Source organism: Xenopus tropicalis, chromosome 6, assembly GCF_000004195.4.
Source record: "Xenopus tropicalis strain Nigerian chromosome 6, UCB_Xtro_10.0, whole genome shotgun sequence".
Classification (NCBI taxonomy): domain Eukaryota; kingdom Metazoa; phylum Chordata; class Amphibia; order Anura; family Pipidae; genus Xenopus; species Xenopus tropicalis.
The window spans coordinates 29,015,927-29,035,687 of record NC_030682.2 but is presented as its reverse complement, the minus strand read 5'-3'; the positions used below and the strand labels follow the sequence as shown (position 1 = coordinate 29,035,687).

The window sequence follows — 19,761 nt, the reverse complement described above, 5'->3', positions numbered from 1 at the left end:
TATATCTAGGGACCCATAGGGTTAAGCTCCCCTATGGCTTTAATTCCCTACTACTTCCTCAGTTTTACTGTTACTGGGGCCTATGTTCTGCTCCCAGGCTCAGTGGACCTTTACCTGAGATGCAGAGGCAGCCAAAGATGAAGTTTTACGTTACTGGGCAAAGTCCCATGTATCAAGCTTACAGTTATAACTATACCCTATTGGTTTAGTCTGGTTGTTCACACCCCTTGCAGTCTCCTATAGTGTCTAGCAAGGAGGTGTGGCTTCCTCTTTGGCTGCCTCTGCATCTCAGGTGAAGGTCCACTGAGCCTGGGAGCAGAACATAGGCCCCAGTTAAGCAATTTGCCCCAGAGTGTCACCATCCACTCTGGAGAAGTCGGGGACAGGGCCCCGTGAACGAGGTTAAGTAAGATCAGCAGATATTGTCATAGCACTCTCTAGGAGGGTGAGATAGTAACACTTAGCAAGTAAAGGCAGTTTAATAGCCCCACCAAGGAGAATTGGTTCTGGAAGTACCCTTCCATCTGGCAATGTTGCCTCAGCGTAGGGCCACAGAGTAGATATAGGAGACAGGTTAGAATAAACCCTGATCCCTAATCACCCGGAGGACTCTCAAGTTAGGGGTCACCCTAAGAAATAATTCCAAATGTATTTCTATCATGTTAGCTGAGCAAAATAAACTTCACTTACGCTATATAAATAATATACATTTTGTTTCCTCCAGTCTTGGAATTCACAATCACAGCAAGCAGGCAGGCACCATTTTGTGGATACTGTTATTAATGCAAGCTTAATTAATGCATCCTGCCAAAATCTTGTTTATTTGATAGCATGGAGGACCAAATGCTTATACTCATGCACTTGTTACACAAGTAGTGTAGGGGAGGAGGGGAAAAGTGAGTATTGCAGTGACATCTAGGTGAATAGAAAGTTAAAGTTATTGTAACTTGCTGTGACCAATGTGCAAGTTAATAGTCAGTAATAGGGATACCTATGCATCTCTCCTCGTGAACATCCGTAGAAATGAGTTTAGTTTCTTAAAAATATACCACAAAAATCAGAATCTTAATAAATACCCCCCATTCATTGGTCACCCATATTTTTGTAAATGTATTTATCTTCTACAAACAGATGTATGGTCATGTGACTGCCCATGACATTTTTAAGATCTATGTTACTCAAGTCTATTGTGGTTTTGTACATTTATGTGCTTTAGAAGATACAGAACATTCAGTTGTTCTTGCTCTCAGTGGCGTTACTACATGACTCTGGTCCCCCCTGCCACAAAATAAAAAGTTCTGGGCCCCCCGTGGCCCCCCCTGCAAAATTGTGGGTCAGCTATGACACTTGTGAATCATGGGTCACAGGTGATTGTGGCTGTGTTGTGGTTCAGCTGCTGATTCTTCGGGGCACATTTACTAATCCACGAACGCTCCGAAGGCATCCGAATGCGTTTTTTTCGTAATGGTATTTTTGCGACTTTTTCGTCGCCGTCATGACTTTTTCGTATTTTCCCCGACTTTTCGTCACATTACCGAAATTTTCGGATTGAACAAAAGAACGTTCATTACACAGCGATCAAGCCCATGCAGACATGCACTGAAGGATCAAAGTCAGAAAGGTTTTCCTGGCGTTTACGATCATTCAATATGAAAAAGACAGTCGTGAAAAATATGAAAAAGTCGCGGCGGCAACAAAAAAGTTCAGAAATTTTCGTTTCCAATACGAATTTTTGCCATTCGGATTCGTGGATTAGTAAATGTGCCCCTTAGACTGTGTGCTGCTTGCACTGTGCAATGGGTATGGCACAGGTAGACTTGGCTTACATGAATTTTAATTGGGATTTAATGGGGGGGGGGAGGCGATGCTACACAGTCAGTTTGGTAAACAGGAAATATGTCACTACCACCTTCCCAGTAATGCAGTACAGCTAATACTTTAGGTAGGTGCTGCAAAAACAAATTGATTTGGTATTAATAGCCCTCTGCTGACCAGGGACCTATCGCTGTGGTACAATATGAACTGATAAAACACTAACACTGATTCAGTGAGCTCCTTGCATGATTAAATGTTAGCACAGCACTTGATTTATCAGACCTGTGGGCTCATTTAACCCAATTAAAATCTGCAATTGGAGCTCTTTCCTCTGGCTGTGAGCATGTCGTGCCTCCCAATGTCCGGCAGCAGCTTCTCGCTGAGCCGGATGCTGAAACCAGCAAACAGCTCCGACCAGTTACTTCTCACTCAATGCAAAGGTTGCTTTTCTTTAGCTCAGCTTTGGAGATATTTTAGCACAGTTATCACTTTCCTTACTAACTTCTACAAGGAAAGAAAGTCTAGTTTCTATATAAAAATGCAAAGAGCGTTGCAAGACTGTACTGTACTCTGTTAACATGAAGTCAAATATGTATTTACTTGTAACAGGGTTTTTATTTTAGAGTAAACACTTCCCTATCTGTTACTCCTTTAATCACTAGAGAGGCCTCCCTACAGATGGTTCCTCAAACCCCAATGGAATAGCGCTAGTAACAGTGCTGTGCAGAGCTGCACTAAATACGCAGTATCACAGATAAAGCTTTGATGATAGATCCGGACAGTTTTCCTATGATATAAAAACAGCAAAGTCCTGAGGTTTTTCCAATGAGTACCATGGAGTGATTCCCCTTCTGCCTCTTCTTTCTTAGATGTGCAGTAGAGTGGAAAGTAGAACTTAAACAGAAAAGTCGGCTTTTTCACTCTACTGTGTGTGCGTTGGGCCCAGGATTTTAAAGGTCGAAGAAGAGGAAGAAGAGGATCACTTTGTGGTGTTTGCTATGAAGAAACCCATTCCATGGCAGAAGACAGGCCTGGGGTATTAGGTAAGTGATAATACAGGCCCTATACCTGCATTAGTTTACATACCATGTAAATACACTTAATACACACTTGATCCAGGGACTGGTCCAATTGTCCTTTTGTTGTCAGGTTTCTCGACATTACAGTTGAAATAGACTAAAACTTCAATCCAAACTACTGTGTTACTATATAGAAATATAAAACACTAACATCTAAAAGCTTGGTTGCATAGCCACAGTGGATAGATAACAATAACATAATAAAACAATAATAAGCACCTTTATTAGCAAAGTGGTAAAATGAATGCAAATGCTGCTCTTATTGACTCCATTTGTTAGAGGTATTTATTGTCCAAACTAGCTCCTTTCATTCTAAATTGCATCTTTTCTTCCCCTTCTGCTACATTTTGCAGTAGTACGCCTAATGATTCTGGGGAACCCTGATGCTACCGCCACCCTGAAAGTGTCAGTAATTTCACAGTTCTCACATTGAGCTGTGTCAATAGATGTCATTTAATGTTGAACGCTGAAAGTGACATAATCCCGATGGAAGATGTTAGCTGCAATATTGTGTCCAGTTTGCTACAATGTGCAGTTGCGTTCGTTTTGACCCATCACGCATTAATTTGCATTATTTACTCATCAGTTAAATAGACTCAGTGATGGTTATGAGAAATAATGGGCAAATATGGCACAACATTATCTAAGGGATTTTTGGATAGGATCTTGCTTATGTACATATTAAATAAAGCTTGCCCTATGAGTTAATATCTACCTTGATCACAAGTTTCTGGACACATTTATTGTGAATTATCCTGTTGGTCTCTTTGCGATCAGTCACTCTGTAAACCTTTCATTCTCCTTCTAACTCCCTTAATCTTGCCTTCTTTTTTATTTGGTGATAAAATTTCCTATTACATAGGAGAACACATTGTTTAAATTGGAGCAGGGAAATGAGTGCAGCTATATATCAGCCTTGTTCTCAAACCACAACTGGGTTGCTCTCTGGCTTGTAAACTCGCTATAAACACAGGAGAACGGCGAGGATTACAGTACAATGACTCCTCAGTGTGCCGTGTGCTATGGTCACATTGAAGCTCTGTCATTTTCAGAGCCATGGCGTTTTTATTTATCTGCCAGAGCTACGCTCTTCCAGCAGGCAATGGGGTGCATTTTGTTTTACAAAGCTTGTTTTCAATCAACTCGCCCAGGTTTAACTTGTGGGCCCGAATACATATAACCCAACAGAACTTCTGCTGCATTGGTATTTGGAAATATTTAAAACAAAAAACCCAGTTTTAAACACACTGGGTGAATGAGTGAAATCACTTTCCTATTACAAGTGATATTAAGGGAATTGGGCAGTGCTAAATATAGGATCTCAGGATTGGCTAAAGCCAGGAAGGTGTTAATTTCTGGACAGAAATAGAGGAGAGAGTTTCCCAGCATGAAGGGAAGGACATCAGGAAACATCTATTCAAATGTACTCAGTGCTAAGGATTGATATGTATGCCAGGGGCAGGTATTTCTGCAGGGGCATTAAAAACGCGAAAGTAGTAGCAGCGCCGTCGTGTTTATGATGAATCCGTGTTCAGAAGAAAAGCATCCGCATAAAGAAAGGAATTTAAAAGAGAACATCTAAAGGGTGTTTATTAAATATCAAACGGGGGATGTAGGGGATTAGCTAGTAGTTAGTTTCTTCCCTGCTATTAAAACTTTCTTCACTCTGGAAAATTGTCCTGTCAATCTGGAAAGTGTTCGAATAAACTGACACATTTATCAAACCAGACTCAGTTCTGCAGATAGGGTTTGACTTCTTAGAAGCAGTGTGGAGCTCTAACACACCTCTAGTAGTTAGTGTTTAAGTTATTATTTAGTGTGCACAATGTTTAAGTTGACCAATGACCTTCATTTTCTATTTCCAACTTTCAAATGGGAGCCACTCACCATGGCTGCCAAAAGCTTTTGCCTTCAGAGGCTACAACTGTATTTTATCTATCAATGAATTCATCTTCCAGGTTGTCACTCAAACCACTGCCTGGTTTCTAGGGTGAAATGGACCGTAGAAACCGGAAAGCTGTTCCAACTGGAAACCTGATGAGCAAAAGGCTAAATAATAAAAAAAAAACCATACAGATGAAGATCCATAGCAAACAGTATTATGCATAATACTCATTTAAAGATTAATTATCCTTTTAATCACCTCAGCATATTACAAGTAGGGGTTAAGGACAATTTAATTCCCAAATAGTAACACTTGAAACGCTCAATATTTACCAACCATTTACCATTGCTAGTGTGTATTTTTAAGGGCTACTCGTGCCAGTTTTGATTCTTGCCAGTAGTTTTAAAATGCCAGATGTGCCCTTGCACTTAAACCCTGCTACAAACCATTAAGTACTGAGGAGCGAGGAAATGAAATCCAATGATCACCCATTACAAACTGTAAACAAGCACATTAAATTCTGATATAATGGGAAGAGCACATACATTTTGTTCTTAGATGCTGAGAAGAGGAACGTATTGGATTAGTTCCCCTTTGATGTAATCTGTCATTGATAAAAGAGAGTTCAGACTTTTTTAAACCAATTAAAATGTTTTAGCCTCGGGAGGTAAATAAAAGCATATGAAAGCAGACGGGAGAGAGGTAATCACTACAATAGTTCAGTATTGAACAATATTGAACACTGTAACAATAACATGTAATAAATCATTCTGAAAGGTACATTGGATATGATTTTTTTCCAAGGACAAATAAAGTATACTCATGAGAGCCAAAAGGAGGACTGGGTTATTTTTATTGTCCATTTTAGAAACTATCGACAATTCCTTTTAAAGTAAACTTTATTTGGCTTCACAATAGAAGTGATTCCCTCTTGCATTCTAAAAGAACAATGACTGCATTGAGAAATAAGACAGAACGTCCAATTATCTATTTAAAGTGATCATTCTAGGCTACTGAATTTCAGGTTTTATTTGGGCCAAGACCCTCTGTGTTGTCCAACATTTATTTAGCTGGTATCAGGCCCAGACCAGCAATCTGTGGGTTCTGGCAAATGCCAGATGGGCAGCTGTAAGATGCTATAGACAATCACTATAGACCATATGGTAGGGCTTTAAACCTCTATCTCAGAGGTTCTCAGTTTTCCTCCATTTTTTTCGCCAGTGCCTTTTGTACTTATCATAGTCATAACTGGTCTCCCCCATTTGCACTGTCATGACTGAAATAATAATATGGGGTTGTTCATGTCCTTAATCATTACTGTCACTGCAGCCAATCAATATGAATCTTTCTACCAATATCTATGCAAGACCCTGCTCTGTTTCCCTTATTCCACTCTTCCAACTCACCAGCAAGTAATGAATGATGAGTTTGGGTAAGGAATAACAGAGCTGACGCATGTACAATGCCTCATCAATCAATAACAGATTTATAAATTGTTAATCCTGTGTTCCTACAATGACTTCTGTATGTACCTGTACTCTAATATTATGTTTCTCCTTTACTGTCATTTATATTATATGCAGAGGGGAACGGCAAGGCTACATTTATAGAAGAGCCCCTTGATCATTTACCCATAATGCAAATAGCATAGTCGCTGACATCATTGATTATGTCATTAGTGCAGATGGTTCCCTAAGTTCACCTTGGAAATGGAATATTATCAGGTTCCATAACCAGCATTGTGGGATTTATAGCATTCAAATGGTAAATCTATGCATATTGGCCATAAAGCTGTTTAGTAGACCCCTGGAGTTCATATTTAGGGTATTTTTTTTCTTTTTATGTAAAGAATTGTGTGAGATAAATGCAGCAAATTGCAATCATTTTAGGCAATTTTCAGAAATGTCATAAAATCTGCTTACTTAGCAAAGCCTTGCAGTTTGGTAGTTTGGAGTAGAAAGACATCTTTATGCAAGTTGCATTTATCAGAATGTGTATCAGAAATATATGGTTTTCTGGGATCTTTGCATTGTTTTACGACACATAATACAGTCGGGGTGCATTGTTTGCAGAAGCTGAATTTGCAGCCAAGAAATTTTTTTTTAAATTTTAAAATTCGTATAAACTCGAATGTCTGGAATTTACCTAAAAAAGATGAAATCGTAAAGCACGCAAGGGAAAAATTACATAGAAATCGTGAAAATTCCAACGTGTCACATCAAAATTGCGACTATATTGATTTGTCACACAAAAACTCAGCCTTAAAAAATCCAAAACCTCTAAAGTTTGAAGCAAAAGAAGTATTCTACAGGAAAGGAACATTTGCCATTGACTTATACATGATCTTGGCAACTTTTAGCTGGCAAATTGCTGGATTCGGATTCGGTTTTGATGCATAGTAAATTTTGAAAAAGCTGTGACTTTTTTTGGGCAACTTTTAGCGCTAAAAATCTGAATTGAAAACTAAAAAAATCCGACAGTTAGTTAATGGCCTCCTTAATTTTGCATTTATTATGACCTGATGGAAGATGGAAATAGCAAAACAGTTTTGCTTTGAAGGGGATGAAACCAGAAAGTGCCGATGGGAGAGGCTTATTATAACAGTAGGGATGGCTTAAAATTCTGGGTGTGGCTTATTTTTGGCACTCTGTGCTAGACGCGTTGCACCTAGCAGGGAGGGCTTTGATCAAATTGCCTAATGTGCCATAGCAATATTATTATTATCAACATTATTATTAACATTATTATTAACATTTATTTATAAAGCGCCAACATATTCCGCAGCACTGTACAATAAGTGGGTTTCATACATAGGACATACAGAGTAACATATAAAGCAATCAATAACCGATACAAGAGGTGAAGAGAGCCCTGCCCAAAAGAGCTTACAATCTACAATACTGTCCAAAATAAGATTATTATATGTGTGCACCCAAATTAATAACAGGCTTATCCTATATCTGCCCTGTAGCTCTAACTATGAGTTCTGTGTGTATTCCAAACACATGTAATATACTGTATTAGCAAATGTCATTAGCCAAATATTAATAAGTAGATACTTTAGTGTTCAAGTCCAGTTTGGGTTATTACAGAAGTTCTGTAACTGAATTTAATGTTACCAAGTCACAGGATAAGTGTAGGCTTCGTTACTCCCCTCTCTTTTGCAGAGGCATATATAGATTGCTTCTCTTATGCCCTTTTTAGAAGAAAATCAATTTTTAAATTTCCTAAAAAAAAAAAAAAGTTTTACCTCTTGAAAATTGCCATAAACACTTAAATCCAAGCCAAAGAGATTTTTTTATATTTCATATATCAAGAGCAAAATCTACATCATGATTAAAAGGATCCTTTTTATTTATCTCTGCCACATGGTATTAAAATGACAAATAATTGCATTTGCGGTGTATGCAGAGTGTTCGAAAGCACATTAGGCGCAGGCAATGACCATTTGTTATCCTTTGTCAGGAAAACAAGGCCCTTAATGAAAGTGAATGAAAGGACGCTTATTGAGGATGGTGACACATGGCGCCTTCTCAAGGAGATTCCTGACATGAGTGCTAATCAGAGGATTGAAAGGTTAGCGCAGCTCTGAGTCTGTGAGGAGAAAGACCAATAGCAAGAGCAGCCGTACATTATCCATAATGTCTGCAAACAATGCATTAAGGAAACGCATCTAATTTTGAACTTAGCAAAGTCAGCTGCAGGTTCCTCTGGAACATCTTCACATTCATGGAAACCTTTATCTGCTCTCATATGGCGCTGGTTAAAATGCAGTCTGACAGAAAATGAATTAATGTATTAATTACACGTGTAGCATTCATAGGTCATGCACTTTAATCAATAAAAATCACTTCACAAATACTGTATTTATCCTTTACGCGCTTGACCATAGACATTTGGAGGTTCTCTTTATGATGACGTATGATGTAAAGTAAATTCCACCAATAACTAGTGCTCTTTTTATTTTAAAAAGTTGATGCATTTCTTATTTTCTGCATTTATTGTGCCCTTACCTATTTTATGGTCCTGTTTACTTTTCCTTTGCAACCCATTCCAGCTGCTTCCTAGGATTGGACTGGGCCAGCAGGGCCCAGCCCTCATCCTGCTAATGTAGATCTGCACCCCCATCAGGCAAATGTGAGTGCCGGAGCTCCTTCCTCCCTTTGTGGCCACAATTGTGTACACACTGTGAGTGGAAGGGGGATAGCATTGGAGTAGGACCGTGGCAACCTCGGTAGAGCCATGGCACTCCAGTCTGACACTGCCTCCATTCCTCCAACCCATAACTTATGCATAGTTTGCTCACTCGTACCTACAGACACCTGGAGTGGGTGCTGACGATTCACATCTTTTAGAATCTTAAGTGTGTCCAGTTATCAGTGCTTTAGGGGTTTGTAGGGACCAGGAAATAGACATGGCTGGGCAGCATTCTGTCAAAGGTCCAGTTCTTTGTGGCCTTCCTACAAATCCAGGCCTGAATCTAGAATATGCCATACAGCTGCAATCTCCAGTGTTCGAATGTGTTATTATTCAATTAGAGAGAGTCCAAAGAAAGGCAACTAAGCTAATAAAGGGTATAGAAAATCTCAGTTATGAAGAAAAGACTGGCCAGGTTGGGGTTGATTATGCCGGCGAAGAGGTGCTTAAGGAGGTGATATGATCACTATGTATACATATATATGGGGACCATATAATTATCTCTCTAATGCTTTCTTTACGAGTAGGTCCTTCCAGCAGGCATAAAGGCATTCATTCTGGTTAGAAGAAAGGAGGTTCCATTACAATATTCACAAAAGGTTTTTTACAGTGAGAGCTGTGAAGTTATGGAATTCTCTCCATTAGTCGTACTGGCAAATACATTAGATAGCTTCAAGGAAGGGGTTGGATGGATTTTTAGCTAGTGAGGAAATACAAGGTTATTGAAAATAACTCTTAATACAAGTTGATTCAGGGACTGGTGTGACTGCCATCTTGGAGTCAGAAAGGAATTTTTTTCCCCTCTGAGGCGAATTGGAGAGGTTTCAGTAGGATTTTTTTACTTTCTTCTGGATCAGCTAGCAGTTAGAAGGTTACTGTTTGCCCAAAAGGGAATGTAGGCTTTACAAGCAATTTCTCACAGAATGAAGGGATTTTTTAGAAAATATTATAAGGTCTCTATTGCTATTATAGTGTTAGTATCAATAAATCTATTAAGACGCAACTGTCTTGGTCTGTCTTTCTATCTGTCTCAGTTCTGTGACCTTGTACCTGTAAACAGTATGTGAGACTCGTGCTTTGGGAGAAAGGTTCCATGGAAAAGCAAATAAAAAAGTTTGGATGCAAGTTAAAGAAAATAAATAGATTTTTTTTGTAAAAGCCAAGGAAATAATGAGAATGATGTAGAAAGTGCCAGTTTTAGTGGCACTTGAACTTAAAATGCTAGATTAAAATAGCTTTAAACAGTCTATCCTAATCTCAGTTTCTTAGGTTACAAGGTCTTGTTATATTTCATTGAGGAGTCTGAAATCTCCCATCAACCTGGTAATCTAGTAGGCAAAACATACCCATTATCTGCCTCTGATAAATGTAATATAAAATTCTTTACCTGCCGTGCTCAAGAAAATTGCTTTCATATCCAAGCAATGCAACTCCCTGAGACATCTTACTGATCATTTTCCTCTGCAGAACAAAATATATTGCTGCTGCCACAATGCCAGCATTGGGTACTTTGTCACTTACAAGTAATGGTAAAATCACAAAGGAGGGGACCACTTTTTAATCTTTTGGGTTAGTACTCTGGACACTGTCTCTCGTTTCTTCCAAGTGGACACTTTTAGAAGTCAGTAAAATATAAAATATCAAATTTGGATTTTTAGGGGGTTATACAGTGTAGAGCCCAGTATGGTAGCCATAAAAGCTCTCCAAGGGGCACATCAATATATAGTTATAATGTCTTTTCAAAATATATATTGAAATCTGTTGTTATTGGGGGTCTGTTTTATTTTTTTAGTTCTTATAATAACAACAATAAAACTCAAAAGGCTGCAAAGATTTAGAAAGACATTTCAGGTAAAATCTATGACCATAGTGTTAGACCATCTGATATGAAAAGTAATTTTCTGAACTCATTTTATAACTACCTTTTTATGAATCTGGGACCAAAATCACACTGCATATACCAACTACTTATTAAGAGGCAGAATCCACAGAACTATGATGCAGGGGGCTAGGCATCTGAAATTGTGCTAACCCTTCCTGCTGGTTGGGTCTAAAAAATCTCTAATGTCTTACCTACTTTGAGAAAATGTTATGTCTGCCAACAGTTGCATGCTTCCAATGAGCCTGTAGGCCTTGGAAGAAAGGAAAATGCTTTTTTGCCTCTAGTTTCTACATTCACTTTGCCTTGTTCTCTTGTGGGGATAGATTGCATGCGTATTTTGATTGCAATACATTGACTTGCATTTTCTACATTGAAACTCACTTTCTGCTTTAATGCCTAAATCACAGATTCTCCTCAAAGTGCGTACTCATCTTTCATAAACTCCATTGTTCTGTATAGATATATGGTATAGTATAGCAAAACTGGCCACTATTTTTCAGTTAAATGATTTAGAAAACTGATCTGTTCTTCTGTCTGATGTATAGTCAAACAGTTTCCTTCATCTTCAACCATGGCATGTATATGTGCCCATAACCTTGGCTTTATGTAAGCCATGGTGGTAACAAAATATATTCAAAATAAGGAAATATTATGGAACAAATCCCAGTAAGGTAAACCAACTGAATATCATGGTGCACAGGTACCCCATTATACTGATTGTACCAGAGGAGATGAAGCCTGGCTAAGGGCTTTGTTAATATAGGTATGCATAAAACACACTTAGGGGCTGATTTACTAAGACACGAATTCGAATCCGAATTGGAAAAATTCCGATTGGAAAACGAACATTTTGCGTCTTTTTCGTATTTTTTGCGATTTTTTTCAGCGCCTTTACGAGTTTTTCATAGCCATTACAATTCGCTCGTATCTTGTCGCGACTTTTTCGTATTGAGCGCTCGTAAGCGGCGGCCGAAACTTTCAGACTTAGCATGATTTTGGAAGCCTCCCATAGGACTCAATGGCACCCTGCAGCTCCAACCTGGCCCAAGGAAAGTCTCCCATAGGGCTCAATGGCACTCTGCAGCTCCAACCCGGCCCAAGGAAAGTCTCCCATAGGGCTCAATGGCACTCTGCAGCTCCAACCTGGCCCAAGGAAAGTCTCCCATAGGGCTCAATGGCACTCTGCAGCTCCAACCCGGCCCAAGGAAAGTCTCCCATAGGGCTCAATGGCACTCTGCAGCTCCAACCCGGCCCAAGGAAAGTCTCCCATAGGGCTCAATGGCACTCTGCAGCTCCAACCTGGCCCAAGGAAAGTCTCCCATAGGGCTCAATGGCACCCTGCAGCTCCAACCTAGCCCAAGAAAAGTCACCATACTGAAGCTTGAATGAATCCGAACGCTACGAAAAAAATCGCAACATTTTGCGCAACTTTCGGAATGGCTAAGAAAAAGGCGGGACTTTTTGCGCAAGTTTTAACGCTACGAAAAAATCACCAGTTTTTACGCAACATTCGGATGGCAACGAAAAAGTCGCGATAATTTTCCGAAAAAATCGCCAAATACCGATCATTACGAAAAAAACGCAATCGGACGCATTCGGCCGGTTCGTGAGTAAGTAAATGGGCCCCTTAGTTTAGACCCTTTTATGTTAGGTATGGGATCTATTACCTAGAAACCTATTATCCAGAAAGTTCACAATTACAGGAAGGCCATCTCCCTTAGACTCCAATTTAAACAAATAATTCTAATTTTTACAAATGATTTCCTTTTTCTGTGTAATAATAAAATGGTACCTTGTACCTGATCCCAACTAAGATATTATTAATCCTTATTGGAGGTAAAAAAAAGTCTAATTGGTTTTATTTAAGGGTTTTTTGTTTTTTTTTAAACCTCAGGTCCCAAACATTCTGGGTAACAGGTCCCATACCTGTATTTGATTACAATATAGGGACAGCACAGAGAGGAAGGCAGATGCACTACTGTACAGTAGGTCTAACGATCTATCGTATAATTACAACAAGATGGGTGATAATATTAATGTCTGTTGTACAAATGTCCTAAAAGACCATAACGTCCTAGTACTTTATTGGAAAAAACTGCACAAATTTGAAGTTTCAGTAATATTTAGCTGACCATTCTGAATTCCTGTCATCATGTTTAAGCTCTGGGAGATTATTAAGTGTCACTGTCTCATAGTCAATGTGCACTGAAAAGGAATGTCGTTTTTATACAGATGTCTTCCAGAAAGGGAAAGGATAGCTGGAGAACTGTCTGCTTTAATTAACTGCTAAGAAGCTTGCCTGCTCTGTATGGGAAAAGTATCTGCCTATATTGGAAACAACCCTTTGAATACCCTCAGAATTTGCTTTTTTATTTTATTTTGGTGTTTGTGTTGGCCTTCCCTGGGTGCCACTCTGTAAGTACATGATTGATATACCCTGTGTGAAAGTCTTGAAGAAGTAGCAGTAATTTGATTAGTACTGAAGTCATTTTTTTAGATTGAACCGAGAACCCGGTTGTTGAAGTCAGACTCAGAGGCCCTGTGAGAATGTAACCTCTATATTTATGTTTGCCCTGCTGTACAACAATTCCAACTTTACAACTTGATAGAACGGCCTCATCTTGAATGTGCACTTTTGGGCTCCATTTCACAAAAACAATGTTTTTACAAAGAGCATATGCAGGGAATCAGAAGAAAAGAAGATGGGGGGCTACTGGGGGCATCTTTGGGGGCACAGATCTTCCCTGCTAAAGGGCTGTGGGTGCCTTGGGCTGGTACAGAAGCACAAAACATAATGTACAACATTTCTGCCCTACTTCGTTAAGCTTTAGTTCTCCTTTAACCACATGCAGTGATTAACATTTCAAACACACATTGCTTGAATTCCCTCTCACCTTCACAAAAACACACCAAACACATCATTTATGAGCTCCACATACTAGAATAACCAGTCATGGTATTTTAGGTATAGACTAGTGACTATGCTGTGCATAATATTATACTTCCTAAGGGGAAGTCTACACAACACTGCTGATGTGACAGTTCATGGTAGCTGAGATCCTCGGGTAGATCTGTCTGCCTTGTACCCTGTGGTGCCAAAGTGCAGATATTATTACTTTCAACTACCTGAGCCCTCGATTAGAGCTTCGACTTGCTCTTATTAATGTCAGCACCGTTGCTGAAGGCAATCACTTATCAAGTTTAATTAGCCTTTTTTACCAAGATATAGTTGTGAATAATGTGATGAGAAGCTTGTAAACATGTTATTCTAGTCAAACCACTATCCATGGTTTGAATATATTTAATAAACTATCAGAGAATGTCATAAAATAATGTGATGTAATATAATTATTATATGTTATATGAGAATAACAAAAAATGTTGGAAACAGCCCCAATATTTTGCACTTTGCCATAGCGCCAGTGTAGTAATTCTACCCTACAATGTATTAACCATCTAATAAAAAATATGTTGCAAAGCTTGCTCTTAATTTACATCTTTTCCTACAATTTTTATTACATTAGCCAAGTAGGGTGATGTCAGGTTCATAAAAACTGAATATTGACTTTAAAGGGATTTTGTCAAGGGAAAACGTGCTTTTTTACAAAAAACAGATTTTTTTTTTTATATTTAATTTTGAAGTTTGACATGGGGCTATCCATGTTCTTCATTTCCCATGATGCCACAGCCATGTGACCTGTGCTCTGATAAACTTTACTCTCTCTTTACTGCTGCGCTGCAAATTGGAGTGATATCACCCCCTCCCTTTCCCCCTGCAGCAGCCGATCAGCAGAACAATGGGAAGGGAGCAAGATAACAGCTTCCTGACACCCGCTTAATGCTCCCATGCCCCACTTAGTTGTAGATTTGAGAATAGCACTCAGTAGTAAAACACCTGGTCATGATACCTCCAGTAACATTAAAGGAACAGTAACACCAAAAAATGTATATATTTTAAAGAAATTAAACTATAATGTACTGCTGCCCTGCACTGGTAAAAGTTTTGTATTTGCTTCAGAAACATTACTAGAGTTTATATAAACCCTGGTGTGTAGCCATGGGGGCAGCCATTCAAAAGAAGAAAAGGCACAGGTTATATAGTAGCTAACAGATAAACCCTGTAGAATACAATGGTGTCTTATCTGTTATCTGCTATGTAACCTGTGCCTTTTCTCCTTTTTGCCAGCTTGAATGGCTGCCCCCGTGGCTACACAGCAGCTCATTTATATAAACTATAGTAGTGTTCCTGAAGCAAACACCCAAGTTTCACCAGTGCAGGGCCACAGTACATTATATTTCAATTACTTTAAAACACTTTCATTTTTTGGTGTTACTGTTCCTTTAAGTAGGAGAAGCAATATGTTAACTAAAAGCAGTTCTAATGTGTAGCGCTGGCTCCTTCTGGAAGCTCAGACTCAGGCACAATGCACTGAGAAGGCGCCTAGACACCAATATTGCAGCTAAAAAGTACATTGATTGTTTCGAGATAAACATTTTAAATGGTAGAATGAATTATTTGCAATGTTCCCAGTGTAATTTAGTACAGGTATGTAAAACAAATAACTTGTACTGTTCCCAAATAAGATATACTTAACCCTTTTTAGAGACAAAGCAGTCCTATTGGGGTTAATTAATGTTTAAATTATTTATTAGCAGACTTAAGCTTTGGAGATCCAAATTACAGAAAGACTCCTTATCCGGAAAATCCCAGGTCCCAAGCATTCTGGATAACAGGTTGCATACCAGTAACAAAACAATACCATAAAATCATAACAGGATGCCTTTAATTAGTATTGGCCAAAATGTCAGATAATAAGCAACATTTGGTAAACATATAAATGTGCGTATAATAATTTTTAGTTATCTATCTAAATAAAGTTTCTATTGAAACTATAATGCCAATACATGTATTGTTTTCTTTCAGTAGTCCTATTGTTATTCCCCTCCCATAACCTTCAACTTGCATACAGGCACTGGCGTATTTCCAGAATGTATATCGGGTACATATGTGTTTCTTATAAATGGCAGGATAAACAAGCAGGCTCACCAAATGTATCCATATTATAGATGACAGATTGCCCTTAAGTAACTTAACCTCATATCTCTCTTACCCTTCATCTGTTGCTTCAGGCAGACCTTGCTGTGGGCAAAGCCTTTCTTGGAGAGAAAATGACAATATTTCAGTTGCCTTATTTGTCAGATAAAATCAAACAGAGAAATGTGTGTCTTAACCAGTTTGTGCAGCCACTTGTCACGAAACTGTTGCCAGAAGCGGGCTAAATGAACTTCAGTGGCTCTCAGGGCTCACAGATGTGGCTTAGTCTGTCTCAGGGGACCCCACAATGCTACTGAATAGGAGGCTCCTCCAGCAGCTGCATCCAATAAACTCATATACGGCATAAAATGGCATTTCTCCAAAGCCTTCTTAATGATTCAGTTAAAATATCGATATGCATTAATGGAAATTTGTGTAGTTAAATTTAACACATAAACCATATTAAACAATCATTGCTTCTTAGGCTTAATGAACACTAGACAACACTCCAATAAACAAAGAAAAGTACCATTTAGGTGCCTGTAATGCCACTCACTCATTAAGCCAAGAACATAATTATTTGTAGTTCCTATGGCATGCTTCATCGCTGTTTGTGGCAGTGCAAAGAGACAGATCTGAGCACAGTGGGTATTATCCTGCAAAAACCATTCATGTTTTATATCCAGTAATCTGTAGTATATCTGTATGATGTTTGGTGTCCTCTCTTGCAGGCAAGCCAACTAACTGATTCTGGTGAGACCTCAAATCAGCCAAACCCAAGCCATCATACTGTCAACTTAAAGGAAAAAGAAAGGTAAAGTCACTTGGGGGTGCCAAAATGTTAGGCACCCCCAAGTGACTTTAACCGCCTACCTTTTACCCCGGGCTGGTGCCGCTGTCAGGAGAAAACAGCACCAGCCCGGGGTAGCTGCCGGCGCTTCCTCCTTCCGGCTTCGCTGCGCACGCATGCGCAGTAGAGTGAAAAGCCGAACTTAAACATTTAAGTCGGCTTTTTCGCTCTACTGTGCATGCCCGGCCACCGGCAGTTTAGGAAGTGGAAGGCGGAAGGAGGAAGCGCTGCGCTCCAGGTGCCCCGGGCTGGTGCTATTTTCTCCTAACAGGGGCACCAGCCCGGGGTACGAGGTAAGCGGTTAAAGTCACTTGGGGGTGCTTAACATTTTGGCACCCCCAAGTGACTTTGCCTTTCCTTCCCCTTTAAGCTGATTGGAATAAAAGATCCTTGATCAGTAAAGAATTTTGTCATAATGCCTCACCCTCCTCACCTATGTCCAGAAGAGGGTCTTGGTGAATAGTTGGCTGCGTATGGAAAGGATCACTGGGTATGGCATTGAGCTAAGGCTGAGATATGTGCATATGGGGGGGCTGTGTTATCCTTTACTAACCTGTATACATGTGACATTTCAACTAAAATGGAATTGGTAATGGTAAATAAATGGCAAGTGGAAAATAAAATGTAGAAATTTCATACAGAACAATAACTGTGTTCCGATATTCAATTTTTTCATTGCAATCAAATTTTTCCCGCAAATGAATGCAATTAAATGGATTCTGTCATGATTTTTATGGTATACTTTTTATTTCTAAATTACACTGTTTCCATAGCAAATAATTTACTCTATCATTTAAGAAATCATACTTGAACCAACAAATATATTTTAGCTGTAATATTGGTGTGTAGGCGCCATCTCAGTGCATTGTGCCTGAGTCTGAGCTTTCAGAAGGAGCCAGCGCTACACATTAGAACTGCTTTCAGCTAACCTATTGTTTCTTCTACTCCCATGTAACTGGAGGAGTCCCAAGCCGGACTTGGATTTCTTACTATTGAGTGCTATTCTGATACCTACTGGGAGCTGCTATCTTACTCCCTTCCCATTGTTCTGCTGATCGGCTGCTGGGAGGGGGTTGATATCAGTCCAACTTGCAGCGCAGCAGTTTATCAGAGCACAGGTCACATGGCAAAGGGTATCTAGGAAACTAAGAATATGTCTAGCCCACGTTAAACTTCAAAAATGGATATTAAAAAAATCTGTTTTCTCTTTTAAAAAACAGATTTTAATGTAGGATTCTGCTGGAGAAGCTCTAATAGCTGAGGCTTTAAAAAAAAAAAAAATTCCCATGACAGTATTCATTTACATTTTTCCATTAGGAGGTTTTTCATAAATATGCTAGTGATCAAAATGACTGTAAAACACACAATTATGGTCCTGATTCAGATCCATGAGACAGTGCTATTTTATGGTTTATTATGTGAAAACCTATGGGTAAAATTCAATTAGAGGAAAAAACGTCTCTTCTAATTCAACTCCAGTTATTTCTTATAAATGTCATTAGGGTTTTCATGTGATAAACAGTGAGGTACATTTTTCTCATTGAATTACACTTGGCTCTTTGGGACAAAAGAATTGAATAAGGGGGAGTCTTGCTCATATAATGGAATCTGGGCTGTCGTGTGCTTTGGTTTTTAAGCAAAGGATTCTAGATATGTGGCAGTAGCATCCCCAAGAAGAGTTTACAAAGTAGTAAGAAAGTGCTGAATTCTGTGCTGAGATGAAATGCAGTGCTCACTTAAGATTGGCAGTCAGGAAGGACTGAGCGGAGCCTAGTGCAACTGTACAATGAGCACATTTTGACACAAGTACCTTTACTAAAAGTGGTTCTACATGCAACTGACTGTGGAGACATTCGGGGGACTGCAACTGCACTTGTGAATGTAAATGAGTCCTTTTTCCCTTTGAAAAATGAATCATTTTTTTTATAGACTTATAACTTGCTAAATTGCCAGTTATAATAGAAAAAACCCTGTCATTCAAGAAAATAGTTGAGGAAAAAATGGAATTGCATATATTTTTTTTTAATTCTAGCTAATTCAAACTCAATACTTTGGGATTAATCGATCATAAAAATTCTAATGAAAAAGTTCAGTAGCTGAAATTGGCCAAGTTTATATGTAAGTCAATAAACAAATTATTAAGGTTGAGGAGACTGCCTCATACAGATAAAAGTAAACAAAAAGATTTCTTGGAATGAATTCCAAACTCCTAAAAATCCTATAGGCTAAAGCTCACCCACTGGGTTTTTAAAGCAAAAGCCAGGATAATAGCTGATCAGATTCCCAACTACAGACCGGTTTCGATACTGAGTCATCGCCTGTGAGTCCTACCCAAAGGCATGGGCTCCGATGCTCATGTGTCCAAGGCTTTCACCAATGAACAGCATGTGCGGGCAGATCCACCTTCGCCGAAGCTAGGGTGAGAACCACCAAGTCTTGGCCTAGGGTCAAGCCCAGAGGACTATGACACCTATTCAGGGTGCACTAATCAAACACAAAAAGGATGGGGAAGTGTACGGGTGCAATGCCATTAATTGCCTTGGTAAGGCTCCAGCTGGCAGCTGGAAGGAATAAAAGAAAAATACCTCCCGCCTGCCTGCCTAATGGCTGTGGCAAGGAAGTGAAGCATGATTAGGCATAATGAGCATGTGCGAAGCCCCCGACATAAAATAAGTCAGCAGCTCTAATGTGAACACAGCCCCTCCGCTTTCATCAAGCTTCAGCTTTATCACAATTAGCAATAATCATGCCTCGGTTTGACCTCTTTGGCTATGATACTACCACTGCGCAAGGCTCTACAGACCAGTTTCGCCATTCTCGAGGCTCATCAGTGTAGCGCAGGGTTTTCTGATCAGCTTAGGTAGAGTCACCATGTGGTTTCACAAACAAATCATTACGGTTGAGGAGACTGCCTCATACAGATAAAAGTAAACAAAAGGAATTCTGGGAATGAATTCCAAACTCCTAAAAAAAATCCCATTTACATGGGTTTATCCTATAGGCTACAGCTCACCCACT

The 19,761-nt window shown here is 39.2% G+C and overlaps 1 pseudogene; it reads right to left on the bottom strand.

Moving 5' to 3' along the window:
• Positions 1 to 19,385: 19,385 nt before the first annotated feature.
• LOC116411817 lies at positions 19,386 to 19,538 on the bottom strand (annotated as a pseudogene).
• Positions 19,539 to 19,761: the final 223 nt, after the last annotated feature.